Here is a 17758-nt window from a genome sequence, read left to right on the forward strand (position 1 = left end):
GGTTTGCTGACGTGGAGCACCACTGCCTTACTGTGACACAGAGACGCGAGTTCGATTCCCAGCTTTGAAGAAAGTGTTTTTTTTTTCCTCAAACGGACATTGAATTTATAAATTGGTATGCACTGTAAATCGTTAACTTTAAAATGTCAATCGCGGTTATTTCTGTTGATTAATTCATGCTTTTTTACTTAGAGTCAGAACAGGAGCTTTTTTAGCTTATTCAGCTTCTGATCTGACTCAAACAGCGCCAGTATAACTTCACACCCAACCTGACGCTGTTCGTTTTCAAATAATATTGCATTACTTCGACGAGGTTTTCTGATTGGTACTATTCGCGTCATAAAATGATTTCTTCAAAACGTCACATATATTTGTCTCTTTCTTTTTTTAAAATGTGCGTTGTAGCACTCAGCAACTGGCCACCTGCATGTTCTTGCGCACACTAAATCAGACAGCGGTATATGCAGTCATCAGATTCAAATGTTAACAGTTATATAGCACAGAATGGAAATCAGCATTCCACCTAATGTAACTTGCTTTCTTTTTTCTTCGGTTATAGTCTTGAATAAAAGTGCACTTGTTTTGTTATACTTTTACATCAACATATGTTCCTGTGTTTGAGCTACATGGGCATGCTCAAAAAATACACGTATAATGCCACGAAAAGTGCATGCAGACACTTAAGTTCGCAAGCATTGGTACGACAATGTAGTCACAAGTACACTGCAGAGCTTTAGCGCGTCTTTATGTGAAAACAGCATCAGATGGGGAGTGTCTGATGATTGCATATAGCGCTGAAGTTACTGCTCTTTACTATGCTTTCCTCTGCATGTCCTGGAGTACAAAAGAAACAGCATACAGCAACACGTGGGGACTGGCAATACTGGGGGAAAAAAACACGCGGTCGTATGTAACTTGATACACTGCAGAACTGTAGCGCGTCTTTATGTAAAAACCGCAGTGTCAGGTGGGGGGCGGTAGGGATGGATCCTGAACGCGACTGAGACAATGAAAAGTGAATTTTAAAAAAATAAAGCTAACCTTTACAAATATGATAAATTACACCAGCTGTTACAGACTGAAATCAAATGTATCATTTTATTCTAAAATAGTGAAAATAAGAACACTTCTCAAATGGGAGTTGTGCAGGATCGAACTCATGACCTTCTGATTCCCAGTCAGCGACTGATACTGTTACACCACGGAAGCAGTGATAGTTAAATCATGTCAATGTCTCACACTAAGACGGGTTTTTTTGGCGGTGGCTTTTTTTTGTACCTTTTGTGAAAGTGTTTCTTTAATATTTGGACTTCAGGCTTCATACATTATAAAGTTTATGCCTACATTTTGTCATTTGCTACTAGAATATTGTAAACCGTTTCTGTTTTAACAATGTGTTTACACAGATTACTGTAGAAATGCAACACATATGAAATGCGTGTGTTCCAAATAACAATCTTATTATTTCTACTCTAAAACTCCACTTCACTCCCAGATAATCAATCAAGGCATTAGCTGGGAAAGCTTGTTTACGTTCTAAGTTGTTGGGGGATGGAATAGCCGGCTGCTTGCAGCTTGTCTTTATCAGTACATTTAGATGACAAAAGACGCTGGAGGAGAGGTGAGAAAGGTTTTAAGAAGCGATTTAAGGTGGGCCGGATCTACGAGTTTTTTCGTAGGATCTGGTAATTCTAGTGTTAAAGGCAATCCAAATGCAAGTTCAAATTCACTAAACCAAAAATCATAATCCAAACACAGTACCAGAAAGATGAAGAAACTGGGCAAAAAAAATGACATGCAGTACTCATACAACAAATACCAAATTGTGGCAACCTGGGGACACTCAAGCTTATGACATACCCGACACAGACAGGTTTGGACACAAGTATAAAAGCATAAAGAGTTTTGTTGTAGGAGACTGTTCTCTGTGTTTCTCACACCACAACCACAAGTACAGTTAAGCACAATAACACACAGCAATCATTTGTCTTCTCTCTGTCCCCTCTCTCTCTCTGTCCCTCTCTGTCACTGCCTCCTCTGCTAGTCTTCACAGGCTTTGTGTCTTTGCTCCCAACTCTGGCTCCTGGAGTTGTTGCAAACACCTCCTTTTATATTAACCCTGGAAGTACTTCCGGGTAGGGCTGGAGCCTAACAAAGTACGGCTCCCCAGTCTCCACAGCACTCCGTTTGGCGGCACCCATGGAACCCAACAGGTCGAAGAACTCTAATTCCCATGGTGCACTGTGGGAATCTATGATGCTGCCACATCCCAGTGGGGCTGCCATTTGGCGGACCAGGGGAAATAATGTCCTGCGTATGTTATCTCCACTGATCACAGCTGAGGTTGTCTTGGCCGGGCCAGGCTCCGGCCGTCCCTCACAAAATGATTTCAGCTTCCCCATCTTTGACCTAAAAAGCCAGAGGGAGAGAACATGAATCATAGGCAAACTTAAAACGGACAGTACACAATTAACCAATAATAAACAAAATCAACAGAAATAGCAAAAAGCATGAAAATAACTCAGATTTATCAAAGATAATAATAAAACATAAAATATACATAAATTCGCACTGATAGAAAACAGCTACCTTTATTGAGGTTATTGTCTACTACCAAAATGTGAATTTCTGTTTCTCTCTCTCTCTTGTTGATAGTTTTATAATCGCTTCATCATGCTGGTTTCCCTTTACCTGCATGTTCCATGAAATATGTACTGAAGTAGCATTGCACATGTATTTTGTACAAATGTCAGCATGCCCATGTCGATCAAACACAGGAAGCTCTGCAGTGTACTTGTGACTTTACACTGTAGGAAAAGTAAATAAATATAAGTAAATAACATTCGATGTGGCTCTTTTATACAGTAAGTAACATATAAATGTTTTTCATATAAAGACCATAACAAAATATAATCACAAACAGAACTTTGCATGATACCTTGTCGAGCTCGGCATGCCCTGCTGTTTCCTTGAAGGACATGCGTGTGGCAGATTGACTGGCAGGATGACGCCCGACCGCTTGCTGCATCCAAACAGTTCCATCTTTCGCCTTTACGCCTGGTGCAGCGGTGTTGTTCTTATGTTTGAGTGGACGTTTCTTGCAGGGAGAGCTTCTGTTCTCTTTCTCTGATGTAGAACCCTCATCTTCATCTGAGTTCACCTCTGTTATAGCATGTCTTTATATGAAAAAAAGCAGTGTCAGATTGGGGGGAGCGTAAATGTGACTGAGACAATATTCTTCTTCTTTTGGCTGCACCCATTAGGGGTTGCCACAGCGGATCATCTTGTTCCATATCTTCCTGTCCTCTACATCTTGCTCTTTGACACCCATCAACTCCATGTCTTCTGTCATCACATCCATTAACCTTAAAAAAAATGCTAACCTTTACAAGTAACCATTAATTTATACCTCCTGTTACAGACTCAAATGAAATATATGTTTTTATTGTATAATAGTAACAAAAAGAGCAGCTCACTACTCAAAACGTTAATTCTGGGAAGCGCCCAGAATCGAACATCGAACCTGCGACCTCTTAATTAAGCAGTTGTCTCAGTGTTGTACCCTAACCCGATTTCTTTTTCTTTGGTTATATTCTTGAATAAAAGCGCACTTGTTTTGTTATACGTGTACGTTTTGTGAAAATGTTTATTTGATATTTGAACTTCAGTCCATCCATCCATCCATTATCCAACCCGCTAAATCCGAATACAGGGTCACGGGGGTCTGCTGGAGCCAATCCCAGCCAACACAGGGCACAAGGCAGGGAACCAATCCTGGGCAGGGTGCCAACCCACCGCAGTGAACTTCAGTCTTCACACATTATACACTTAATATCTAAATTTTGTTAGTACTATAACATGAAAAAAATATTTCTGTTTTAGATATGTGTTCAGCATTTCTTGCCTCTCGTTTCCTTTCATCCTACACTTACACAGATTGTTGTTGACATGGAACACACATGAAATGCATGTGTTCCAAATAACGATATATTATTTTCCCTATACAACTCCAGGCATCTCACACCCAGAAAAACAGGACTTGAGCTGAGAGAACTTTTTGCCCAACTTGAGCTGCAGCGGTGGGGGGATGGGATAGCAGGCTGCTTGCTGCTTGTACTGATCGACACATTTACAAACAAAAGATGCTAATGGAGAGGTGCGAAGGAATTTAAGGTGGCCCCGGATTACGAGTTTTTTCGTAGGCTTCCGGGATTCTAGTGTTAAAGACAATAATCAGCTTTAAGGGAAGGTTTTTGCTCTACCTAATAATACGTAAGTTTAATACAAATGCCAAACAAACAAAAGCTGCAGGTTTAAACTTTATGTACTTCAGCATAAAACAGATTTATTCATGTTGAATTACCTTATAAAAATCCATTTACATCTGTCCACCAGTATAGCCCTCTGAAGTTCATTTTTTGGATCTCTCCTTATGTTTATGAAAATACTTTCAGTTTATTACTAGTATCCAACCTGAAAATATGTTACCTTTTATTTTAAAGACTACTTGTACATTTATTTAGTTGTGTCTAGTTTTCTCCTTTACCTCATCTGTACATATTTTAAGTTCTGTCTTTTTAAATATAATGAAACTTTAGATACACAGAATTTGTTTTGTTAATTTTGCATCATAATATTTTTACTTTATGTGCATAATGTCTGTAATAATTACCACTAAAATTACCAATAAAACGAAGAGTGCTTAAGTAACTCTGATCTTGCTTTGCTTGATTGTGCATGATACTTTTTATCAGGTAAATCATTAGGCTTTCATCTCTGCTGCCATCAAACCAAGTAGGTGCATATCTGTGTGGTATTGCAGTGGTGTTGTTGATTTGATGTTGCATCTTTTTGCATTTATCTTACACAAATTCATGTTGGTTAACAGCTCCCTGTGAGGCAGGTTCAAATGTCTGCCTATTGCTGAATAGCCTTTTTTCATCAAGATGTTTGCATCAAACTTTGAACCATTTGTCTGAAAGATTTGTTATTAAACACTGTACTAACCTGTTCACTTTATTCTCCTTGACAAACTTATATAGCTACAGCAATAACCCTTCCATTTTTGGGAGTATATTTGTTAGAACTTATTCTCATAGAGCCTTAAAAAATATGTACATGGACTTTGAAAACAAATGAGCAGATGAGAGATTTCTTTCAGTTTCCTGCTGTGAGTTTTGGCAAACAAAGGTTGATTTTTGTAAAATGAATACCCCTAAATTATGTTAGTGAGCACTTTGCTTCACACAGTTCTTGTGTATGAAACTTTATGCATGCATCTTGCCAGTGTTCATAATTACTGTATATATACATATCTTTTATTATATAGACATACAAAGTGATGGAAGTGGGGAAAAACGAAGCCATGGGACACTGCAATTTATGCTCACCCCTCCTCTTGTACCCCCATGTTTTGAAAATGACACCTCTATGTTCCCATTTCTGTGCTGGTTAAAGCTTCGCTGATATAGTTTCCAGTACCTAGCAGAATCACATAAGAAACTGAACAGACTCAGAGAATGTTTCCTTTACTGTTGGACCCATGAAGATCTATAAAGACTATGCCTGCTGTTACAAGGTCTCCATTAGCTCCAGGTATTTTCTTATTCCTGTTAAGTTTTATTCTTTTTTCCCCAAGAGGCCATGTTAATGTGACTGCACAGAATCAGGTCATTAAAGATTCTTTTACAAAAGTTAATACTTGTAATATAAATACAAGTGATTCAGGGCTGGCATTATAATACAGAAAAAAGGACATTTTCCCTTTTTAAGGTGTGAAGGTTGCAGCCTTGTTTATAAAGTTGACATAGTATAGTTTATCAGCAGACAATTTTGTTAATATATAGATCAAATTGTAGATCAAAAAGGGTTGTATATCTACTGCCCTTCTCATAAATTTTATGTGCAAAAATTACCTGTACAATACAATAATGTTCTAAGGAGCATAAAATAATATTAGCGCAGTGTCTGTTAAATACACTGGACAAAAGTGGACAAAAGTATTCAAACACCTGACCATTGCATCAACAGGGCCTTTAATGACATTGCATTCAGATACATACAGTTTAATGTGGAGTTTGTCCCCCCCTTTGCAGCTATAACAAGGCTTTCACAAGAATTTGGAGTGCTTCTGTGGGAGTTTGTGCCCATTCATTCTGTAGAGTATTTATGAGACCCTGATATTAGACGAGAAGGCCTGGCTCGCAATCTCTGTTCCAGTTCATAACAAAGGTGTTTAATGGGGTTGAGGTCAGGGCTCTGTGAAGGCCAGTCAAGTTCTTCCACACTGAACTCATCTAACCATGTCTTTATGGATCTTGCTTTGTGCACTGTGACACAGTCATGCTGGAATAGAAAAGGGCTTTACCCAAACTGTTTCCACAAAGTTGGAAGCATAGTGTTGTCCAAAATATATGCTGAAACAGTAAGATTGCTCTTCCCTGGAAGTAAAGGACCTAGCCCAAAACCAGTGAAACATCCACACACCATTATCCTTCCTCCACCAAAGTACACAGTTGGCATCATGCAGTCAGGCAGGCAATGTTTTTCTGACATCTCCTAAACCAAGACTCACCCATCTGACTTCCAAACAGAGAAGCATGATTCATCACTCCATAGAATACATTTCCACTGTACCACAGTCCAGTGGCGGTGTGCTTTACACCACTCCAAACCGATGCTTGTCATTGAGAGGCTTGCATGCAGTTGCTCGGCCATTGAAACCCATTCCATGAAGCTCCCACCACACTGCTAATGCCAGTTGTAGTTTGGAACTCTTCAGATATGGAATCAGCAGAATGTTGTTGACTTTTAAACACCATGTGCCTTAACAGTCGTTGACCCCACTCTGTGACTTTATTATGTTGTCTTTCACTTCATTGCTGAGTTGCTGTTGTTCCTAAACGCTTCCACTTTCCAATAATACCACTTACTGTTGACCTTGGAATATCCAGCATGGATGGAATTTCATGAATCATCTTATTGCAGAGGTGGCATCCTGTCACAGTGCCATGCTTGAAGTTACCAAGCTCATCAGAATGACCCATTTGTTTCACAAATGTTTGTAAATGTAGACTGCATGGCTAGGTGCTTTATTCTATACACCTGTGGTAATGGGTCTGATGGAAATACCTGAAGTCAATAATTAAGAGGTGTGTCCCAATACTTTTGTCCTTGTAGTGTATCTTCTAGAATCTAGCTAATTGTTTTGTGATGATGGGGTATACAGTGAAATAATTTAAAACTACTCAGTGTGAGGAATTGTTCAGACATTCACCTGGGGTTGGGAATTTGAAGTGTCTCCTTCAACATGAGTCATTTTGAATTTTTAAAATGAAACCTGGTGGTCAAAAAAGGTTAATGAATATGAATCTTTCTTATATGTACAGTATCTTTACAAGTTTATCTGTATGTACTAAGCTGGTTGGACTGTACAATAGTATTGAATGAAAGTTAAAAAAAATTATTATAGAGGTCACTTAGCATTAGGGTCATAGAGGTCACTTAGGGTTTATACTTTTAAATTGTTCATAAAGTTTTGCCCTAAAGAAGAAATTGAGGATCACAAACCATACTGTATATGAATAAGTGGAATAATAACAAGATCAAATCAATGTCATATTACATAAGTGCAAAATAGATTGTTTTTGAGTGGCACTAAAACAAAAATAAGTCTCTAGTGCTTCTGTATTTAACTAGCCAGTCTGCCAGGTAGCTTACAGTTCTAACTGCCAAAATATAACAACAAAGTTCTACAGAATAGGAGTATAATGATTATCCCTAACCATGATTCAATTTTGCAGTATCTTCATTAATTTATGCAAAGAGCATAAAATACCAATCAAAGAAATGCAGGGTGTTGGTTTTTAAACGAGATAGCAGCTACGGAGATCTTTTTTATCGTGCCTGGAGCAAAGGTGTAGAGCAGTGTGTTTCATCATTTTTCTGTGGCAGCGCACGTTTTGTAACCATAACCCAACAAATCATAAAGGGGCACTAGGATTCTATCAACTACAAAAACATAAAATGCTATACACATGCTAAACTGTCCAAAAGGCCGGGACTACTGGTGAATCCGGCAAAAAAAAGCAGCCCGGAGATTGGCATTTACAGACATAGAACTTACAGAGCACTTTGGAAACATTTCCCAGCTGCTTTGTCCCTTTTCATGCTCATACAGGCAGTCCTCTTTCTGCTTCACTCTACTATACCCTGGCTCTATGAGAGTTGCTGGTGAACACGTACCCAGGCAGATGGATCCTGGTCACGTCTCCTGGCTGCTACTCTCTAAGTGTACTCTATAAGCTCTGTGTTGGTAAAACAGTAATCACAGTGCTGTTTCTATTTCTGCTTTTTCAGGTAGTCCCATACTCCACGGACAGGTCTCAACCACCTGAGTAGTATTTATCTCACAGGTCTCGATCTAGGGGCATTACACTATTATTTCCATACCAGTATTGGCATACTGCACGATAACGTGCAGTGAATACACTTGACTTATAGTTTTCATATTCTTTCTCTGTACGTTTAGTAGTGCTGGGCAGTATTACCAAAATTCTATATCACAGTATTATTCAAAATTATACCAGTTTCATGGTATTGGACGGTATTTTTTTCACATGCACGAGTGGATGTTAACCACATCTTCCACTGCAATTACTGGCTAAGAATAACCTATTCCACTGTCATGAGAATTGTACATTGTACAAAAAACATTTTAATGTGCACACAAGTATTAATATAGGTTTGCATCGCCCCATAAAGTTATAGTTTTCAAAGGGGTGGCACTAATGAAGAGAAGGAATCACATTGCGTGACAGATGCAGTCAAAATATAGAGCCTTTTTATTGAACAAAGTTTGCAAACAACTTAAACTAAAATTTTGACAACATATTTTCAACCATCCAAAGAGGCATTTAGACTTAGTAAAATATCCAGAGGTGCTGGTCAAAAGTTGTATTGCACTGAACATGTCTTAGAAAAGGAATAAATAGTAAATATTTGTGTAAACCAACTACACTTTGTTAATGTTAACAATCTCTGTCCACTGACACGTTAAAGTGACCTTTTAAACAACTTTACCATCATTAAACTGCATAATATTTAAACTAATAAATAATAACAAAAAAATAAATAATAATGCAACTTCCAGTAATAATACTATTACTTCCAAGACTTCAAGCCCAGGTGCATTACACAGTATTCACCAAATTAAAATAAAATAAAATAAAACAAGTGCAACTTGGTGATGACGTCTTTACAAACTGAACCATCATTAAGGCAAACTGCATTAATATGGACCTTGCTTCAAGGTAAGCTATATACATAAATAATAAAACTGCAACTTGCATTTATAATGCTATTTGTTGTATAGCCCTACAGAAGCGTATTAGGGCCACGGTGAAGAAAAAAAAAATAAGAACACAGTGAAGAAAAAAAAACTATATGTCGAGAATAAAGTCGACATGTTGACTTTATTCTCGACATTTCCACTATAATCTTTCCACTTTAACGCTTATGTCAAGATTAAAGTCGTCATTTCTACTTTATTCCCGCCGTTTATGTCGAGATTAAAGTCGACATCTCCACTTTATTCTCATAGTTTATTTTTTCTTCTGAGCAGACTTTCTTTGTTGCATGCGTGCTGTCCAAACCAAGTGCATGTGTGTACTGTATAATATTAACAAAAAGAGCAGCTTACTACTGAAAACTGCAAATATAGGAGTGAGTGGGGATCATACCGGGACTCTTGATTACACTTGCTTTGCGTCTGTACTTGTGCTGTTACTTAGAGAGTCAGATTGGGGGAGGGGTGATGTTAGAGCGCGTGAACTTATTCAGTGCAGCAGGAACAACGCACATGTTGATCTTTTTTTCTTTCAGTACATGTGCCTTCCCTGTTTATTTATATATCTCTGCCTGTCTGTCTCTCTATTACGCAGTGCTCTGTCCGTCAGTGTGTTATGGATCTTAAAAATAAGTTATAAGGACAGTTGTTCATGTTAATTGCAGTCTCAATTGTTAAAAAAATATTTTAAAAGGAGCATCCCACATGAAAATATAACGATCTCATTAACTGACAGTGCATACCAATATATACATTTTATGTCCGTTTGAGGTTAAAAAGAAAAAAAAAAAAGTAACACTTTATCGCCAGCAGGGAATCGAACTCAGGTCTGTGAGGCACGGCAAAGTTGCTGCGCTCTAACAGGCAAATCTTAGCGCGCTACGGCACGGAAACTGTTGCATCATTCTTGAAGCTTTTGTAAAAGTGTTTATTTGATCTTTGGAACTCAGGCTTTACACATTCTATAGTTTATGCCTACTACATTTTGTAACATTTATTACTAAAATATGAAAAAGTTTCTGTTTTAACAATGTGTTTACACAGATTACTGTAGAAACGGAACACACATGAAATGTGTGTGTTCCAAATAACGATCTATTATTTCCACTCCAAAACTCTCCCAGATAGTCAATCAAGGCATGAGCTGGGAAAAGTTCGCGCACGTTCTAAGTCGGTGGGGGGATGGAATAGCCTGCTGCTGGAAGCTTGTCTTTTATCAGCACATTTAGAGGACAAAGGATGCTGGCGGAGAGGTGTGAACGGATTTAAGAAGCGATTTAAGGTGGGCTGGATCTACGAGTTTTTTCGTGGGCTCTGGTAATTCTAGTGTTAATGCATTTCGTCATAAAAATGTATCTTAGCATTCTACATTTACTTTTTGGAGTCCCTGGAGGGGGTGCTAGAGGGCATACCTTCTGGGGACTCCCTCATTTTTCTGGGAGACTTCAATGCTCACTTGTGCAATGACAGTGAGACCTGGAAGGGCATGATTGGGAGAAATGGCCCCCCCGATCTGAACCCGAGCGGTGTTTTGTTATTGGACTTCTGTGCTCGTCATGGATTGTCCATAACGAACACTATGTTCAAGCATAGGGGTGTTCATACGTGCACTTGGCACCAGGACATCCTAGGCCTCAGTTCGATGATCGACTTTGTGGTCGTGTCGTTGGACTTGCGGTCACATGTCTTGGACACTCGGGTGAAGAGAGGGTTGGAGCTGTCAACTGATCACCACCTGGTGGTGAGTAGGCTTCGATGGTGAGGGAGGATGCTGGTCAGGCCTGGTATGCCCAAACATGTGAAGGTCTGCTGGGAACGTCTGGCAGAGTCTCATGTCAGAAGTAGCTTCAACTCCCACCTCCGGTGGAACTTTGACCACGTCCTGAAACATTGAGTCCGAATGGGCCATGTTCCGTGCCTCTATTTTTGATGCGGCTGACCGGAGCTGTGGCCGTAAGGTGGTCGGTGCCTGTCGTGGCGGCAATCCCCAAACCCGTTGGTGGACACCGGCGGTGAGGGATGCCGTCAAGCTGAAGAAGGAGTCCTACAGGACCCTTTTGTCCTGTGGGACTCTGGAGGCAGCTAATAAGTACCGGCAGGCCAAGTGGAATGCGGCTTTGGTGGTTGCTGAGGCAAAAACTGAGGCGTGGGATGAGTTTGGGGAGGCCATGGAGAATGACTTTCGGACAGCTTCGAGGAGATTCTGGTCCACCATCTGGCTTCTCAGGAGGGGGAAGGAGTGCAATGTCAACACTGTATATGGTGGGGATGGTGCGCTGCTGACCTTGACTCGGGACGTTGTGGGTCGGTGGGGGGAGTACTTCGAAGACCTCCTCAATCCCACTAACATGCCTTCCAATGAGGAAGCAGAGCCTGGAGACTTGGAGGTGGGCTCCCCCATCTCTGGGACTGAGGTCACCGAGGTGGTCAAAAAACTCTTTGGTGGCAGGGCCCCGGGGGTGGATGAGATACGCCCGGAGTTCCTCAAGGCTGTGGATGTTGTAGGACTGTCTTAGTTGACATGCCTCTGCAACATCGCATGGACATCAGGGACAGTGCCTCTGGATTGGCAGACTGGGGTGGTGGTCCCCCTCTTTAAAAAGGGGGACCGGAGGGTGTGTTCCAACTACAGAGCCTCCCTGGAAAAGTCTATTCAGGGGTCCTGGAGAGGAGGGTCTGTCAGATAGTCAAACCTCGGATTCAGGAGGAACAGTGTGTTTTTCGTCCTGGTCGCGGAACAGTGGACCAGCTCTACACCCTTAACAGGGTCCTGGAGGGTGCATGGGAGTTTGCCCAACCAGTCTACATGTGTTTTGTGGACTTGGAAAAGGTATTCGACCGTGTCCCTTGGGGAATCCTGTGGGGGGTACTCCGAGAGTATGGGGTACCGGACCCCCTGATAAGGGCTGTTTGGTCCCTGTACAACCAGTGTCAGAGCTTGGTCTGCATTGCCAGCAGTATGTTGAACCCGTTTCCAGTGAGAGTTGGACTCCGCCAGGGCTTCCCTTTGTCACCGATTCTGTTCATAACTTTTATGGACAGAATTTCTAGGTGCAGCCAGGGTGTTGAGAGGGTCCGGTTGGGTGGACTCAGGATTGGGTCACTGCTTTTTGCAGATGATGTTGTCCTGTTTGCTTCATCAGGCTGTGATCTTCAGCTCTCTCTGGATCGGTTTGCAGCTGAGTGTGAAGCGGTTGGGACGGGAATCATCACCTCCAAATCCAAGACCATGGTCATCAGCCGGAAAAGGGTGGAGTGCCCTCTCAGGGTTGGGAGTGAGATCCTGCCCCAAGTGGAGGAGTTCAAGTATCTCGGGGTCTTGTTCACGAGTGAGGGAAGAATGGAGTGTGAGATCGACAGGTGGATCGGTGCGGCGTCCACAGTGATGCATGCTCTGCGTCGGTCTGTCGTGGTGAAAAAGGAGCTGAGCCGTAAGGCAAAGCTCTCAATTTACCAGTTGATCTATGTTCCTACCTTCACCTATGGTCATGAGCTATGGGTAGTGACCGAAAGAACAAGATTGCAAATACAAGCAGCTTAAATGAGTTTCCTCCATAGGGTGTCTGGGCTTTCCCTTAAAGATAGGGTGAGAAGCTCAGTCATCCGGAGGGGCTCAGAGTAGAGCTGCAGCTCCTCCGCATTGAGAGGAGTCAGATGAGGTGGCTCAGACACCTGATCAGGATGTCTAATGGACGCCTCCCTGGTGAGGTGTTCCGGGCACGTCTAACCGGGAGGAGGCCCCAGGGAAGACCCAGGACACACTGGGCGGACTATGTTTCTCAGCTGGCCTGGGAACGTCTCGGGATTCCCCCGGAAGAGCTAGAAGAAGTGGCCGGGGAGAGGGAAGTCTGAGTATCTCTGCTCAAGCTGCTGCCCCCGCGACCCAATCTCGGATAAGTGGAAGAGGATGGATGGATGGATGGAGAATAAAGTCAACATGTCGACTTTAATCTTGACATAAGCGTCGAGATTAAAGTGGAAATGTTGAGAATAAATTCAACATGTCGTCACACTTTTACACGGTACCCTGGTACATTACACAGTATTGAGAAAAAAAAATAAAACAAGTTCAACTTGGCTTGCAGTATTATCCAGTAGTATAGAAACAGCATTCACACATTTGAACATAATGGTCCACATCTGACCTTTTAAAACCAAAGTATCTCCAGACAACAAACACAGCTCCTTTTTATGGCAAAAGTTCTTCTGTGTCATCATGTTCAACTTTATCGCCTGCTACAGCTTCAGTTTCAGAAAGTTCTCTGTCCATTTTCACTGTTCAATACCTCCACTAATGCATATACTCCGTTGCATGCGTGTTTAGCGGTGCAGCAGTGAAAAAGGTCCCCCCTTAAACAGTTTACTGCTGCGCCATGTTCTGAACATTGTTTAGGCTATTTAAACTGTTGTTGCAGTATAAGAAAAATCCATATCATAACAAAAAGAAAAAACGGTTTTTCGTATGAACTGGTATACCACCCAGCACTAACATTTAGCATTCATTTGCTCAGAGGTTGATGCGCTTGCTGCTTCATGAGCAGTTTTTGTTTTCTTCACTCTAGCGGCCCTCTTCTTCCGTTGGCATCTTTTCATGTTAAAACTGATTAAGTCAGTTTTTGTGTTGCAATTACTTAGAACGTTTTTTTCTTTAAATTTTTCACTTAAGCTGGCACTTAAGTCTTCAATCTGCCTCAAGAATGATTTAAGATATGAAGAGGTAGGGGAAGTGACCACGAAGGTGGTAGGGAATGAGAATGGTGCCTGTATGCATGCACCGCACGGCCACCCAGCTGCGTGCTGCCGAGAGTTGATTCTACAATAAAATAAAAATAAAAAGAGTAATAAAAATCATCACCCTGAAAGTAGATAGTAGACGTCACGTAGTATATGTGTACCAAAGTTCAGGGCAATAGGTGAAACAGTTTGTGAGCTACAGTGGTACCTCTGGTCACGACCATAGTTCGTTCCAAAACTCTGGAAGCAACCCGATTTGGTTGCAACCCGAATGTAATTTCCCCATAAGATTGTATGTAAATGCAATTAATCCATTCCAGACCGTACGAACTGTATGTAAATATATATTTTTTAAGCACAAAAATAGTTAATTATACCATAGAATGCACAGTGTAATAGTAAACTAAATGTAAAAACATTGAATAACACTGAGAAAACCTTGAACAACAGAGAAAACTAAAATTGTAAGAGTTTGCACTAGCTCTTTACGAATCGCTTGCTGTAAACACTTTTTTTATGAGTTTTAAGCACATGGAAAAAAAATTAAATGCCACTTCTCTTGCAAAACTTTTCAAACCATCCTCTACTGGCTTTAAATTCCTTTTTTTTCAGCAAATCGCCATGAATCTTCCTGGCTTTCTTGCATATGATCGCCTCTCTTACGCTATCCCCTGCAAGTTGCTTCTCGTTCAACCACACTAGCAACAGTTCTTCCACCTCTTCCAGCACTTGAGACCTCTGCTTGGTTAACACTGTAACTCCTTTTGCAACATTAGCTGCTTTGTTAGGCCCTGTATATGCAAACAAAAGAAAATGGGAAACGGAGAATGGGAAATCTTTGGCGCGTACGAACGCACGTAGGGAAACTGACCGCTAGTGTTTTTGTTCGCCACCAGAGCGTGTGGTCATGAGCAGATGCAAAATTTTGGCAAATGTTTTGATTGTAACCCGATTTGTATGTGTTCGGAAACGTTCGTGACCAGAGGTTCTACTGTACAGGTGATTTAAAATCCTGGACAGACAAACGAACAGCCACGGTCGCGTGTTATATAAGAAGACCATACCTAGGTAGTGCACCAGTTGAAAAACACTTGTGTAGAGTATAATTATCAAGTCATTGATGGTGATGAACAATTGAGGATGGTATTTACAGAGTTTTAATACAAGTTTTAATGTATGCCCATTTAGGAGAAGCATATTCTTTCAGTTAAATCTGTCTTTAGCAGAGCATTCAAAGTCTATAGTTGTTATGATTGTTTAATTTTAGTTTGACATATCTGTATATCATATGCTATGTCAATTTCAGAATTAATAAATTGACCTTGTTTTCTTAAATTCTTTTCATTTTTCTTTTTAGGAATGCATTCAAATTCTGGTTTTACTTGGTCAAGTAGTATTTTGTTAAAAGTTCAGGTTTTGTGTCACTGTTTTAACTTTAAACTATGCCATTATTTTTTTTTTTATTTCTTTGTGTTTTCTACGTTATATGTGTGATTCAGTTTGTATTTACTTAATGATTTACAGTATGTATATATTATGATTACATGTTTTAATGTTAGATATGATTATTTGCAGTTAATTACATACAGTTAAGTGATTAGGCAATTGTTTTTAATTGGTTTCATGCCCTAATACAGTATATATAAAATAACCATATACATACACAGTCCTGTGAAAAAGTAAGTACAACCCCAGGAAATATTTGAACATTTATAGAACATTTATAGTACTTGTGAAAGTTACCGTTTTATTTTCACTTTTATTCTGTCAGTCACAATCACGATCAGAGGGGTGACCACGGTGGGGCTGGGGTGGGCACTGCCCCCCCAGAGACAAGCCGTGCCCCCCCTGCGAAATGCTCTGTTTGTCCAATGAAAACTCTGGAGAAGAATAACATTTGATTTTCAAAACTGAGTTGCTTTCCAATCGTCCCGTTTGAATTTGCGGTGTATCCGTCAGTGCCTCCTCCACTCGATAGGCACCATGCTGCTCACAGTTCACTTCACCGCACATTTTGCAGCACGTTTTGAACCTGTTGACTGCATTCTGTAATTACAACAGCGTATACGTTCCATTCTTCTTTTATTTTCTGGTTGGTAACACCAAAGGCTATGCATAGGTGGCTTATTAAAAAGCAGACATCTTCAACCTCTGTCCCTCCGCAAGCTGCTGGCTCCATGGTTGAGCCCAGAACCGCTGCTACAAACACGGAGCACAGCGCACCCACGTCGGGAACTGAAACTCCAAAAGATGTAGGTAAGCCTACACAATCCTCCAGCTCTGCGCCCGTGTCGGGTACTCCAAACCTTTGCCTTCAAGAAAATATACAGTCCGGTCTGCCTGACTTAAATATGGATAGTCCATCCCAGCCCATTTTAATTAATTATCCCAAGCGCGCATTCGGAAAGACACTCAGATGTTTTAGTGCAAGCTGGTATCAGTCTCGACCATGGCTTGAATATTCTGTTGCCCGTAATAGCAGCTTTTGCTTTGCCTGCCACAAATTTAGTGTTTCCAATTCGGACCACGAGGACATATTCACCAAACATGGCTACACTTATTGGAAAAAAGCTCTAGAAAAAGACGGTGGCAGCTTCCACAAATACGCGCCTAGTATCCCGCTCGTCAGAGCCATGTCTGCATCACAGCACTCATCATTGGTGTGTCTTCAGCTGCATGCGAAAGCTCTTTCTCTATTTTGAACGGCATTCTCACTCCACTCCGCTGAACAATGCTGCATTCAAGGAAAAGAAATTTAGTCATTCTGGCACATGAGAAAAACATCACAGAAAATCTAGACATGAATGAATTTATTTCAGAATTTGCCAAGAGTAACCGTAGACTGGTCCTGTAGATAATATCCAGGTTAAACACTGGAAACTGATGTCCTATAGCCTCCCATGACTACAATAAGCCACGTTTCTGTTCTTGCTCTCATATGTTGTATACATTTGACTTTATTGATATTTACCTTGTAGATGTAGTTCTATATTTGTTCACAAAATATAATAATACAGGTTCCATTGCCTCTGTTAATTTTATTGAACAATAGGTTATGATTTATGCCACAATTTTTGCTTTTATGTTATATAAAACTATGTTGTTATTATTATTTGACCCCCCTACAAAAATGGGGATGGATGGATGGATATTTTTTGCCCCCCCAGACAAGCCAAATGCCCACCCACACATGATGTTCTGGTCACACCTCTGATCACGATACATACTACCGCCCCCCACCCAGGGATCTGACGCTGTTACTTTTTATTTGAAACTGGGAATAACTGTAGATGTGAGTGGTGTTTTGAGGTAATGGAACTGGACATTCTCTGATCTGGAAGGATAAAAGCTGACACACTATAAAGGACTATAGTCTAAAGGACTATACTTCCTTAGAAGGCTGGCGTCCTTCAACATCTGTTCTATCAGACGGTTGTGGCAAGTGCCTGCCCTCTTCTACGCAGTGGTGTGCTGGGGAGGCAGCATAAAGAAGAAGGATGCCTCATGCCTGGACAAACTGGTGAGGAAGGCAGGCTCTATTGTAGGCATGGAGCTGGACAGTTTGACATCTGTGGCAGAGTGACAGGCACTGAACAGGCTCCTGTCAATCATGGAGAATCCACTGCATCCACTAAACAGTGTCATCTCCAGACAGAGGAGCAGCTTCAGCGACAGACT

At 41.0% G+C, this 17758-nt stretch overlaps 1 protein-coding gene across 1 annotated transcript in view; it reads left to right on the forward strand.

The window, feature by feature from the left end:
* The window catches only part of LOC114654212 (protein unc-13 homolog B-like), an 837814-nt gene that overhangs the window by 264126 nt on the left and 555930 nt on the right, over window positions 1-17758 (forward strand).

This window comes from Erpetoichthys calabaricus, chromosome 7, assembly GCF_900747795.2.
Source record: "Erpetoichthys calabaricus chromosome 7, fErpCal1.3, whole genome shotgun sequence".
Taxonomy (NCBI): domain Eukaryota; kingdom Metazoa; phylum Chordata; class Cladistia; order Polypteriformes; family Polypteridae; genus Erpetoichthys; species Erpetoichthys calabaricus.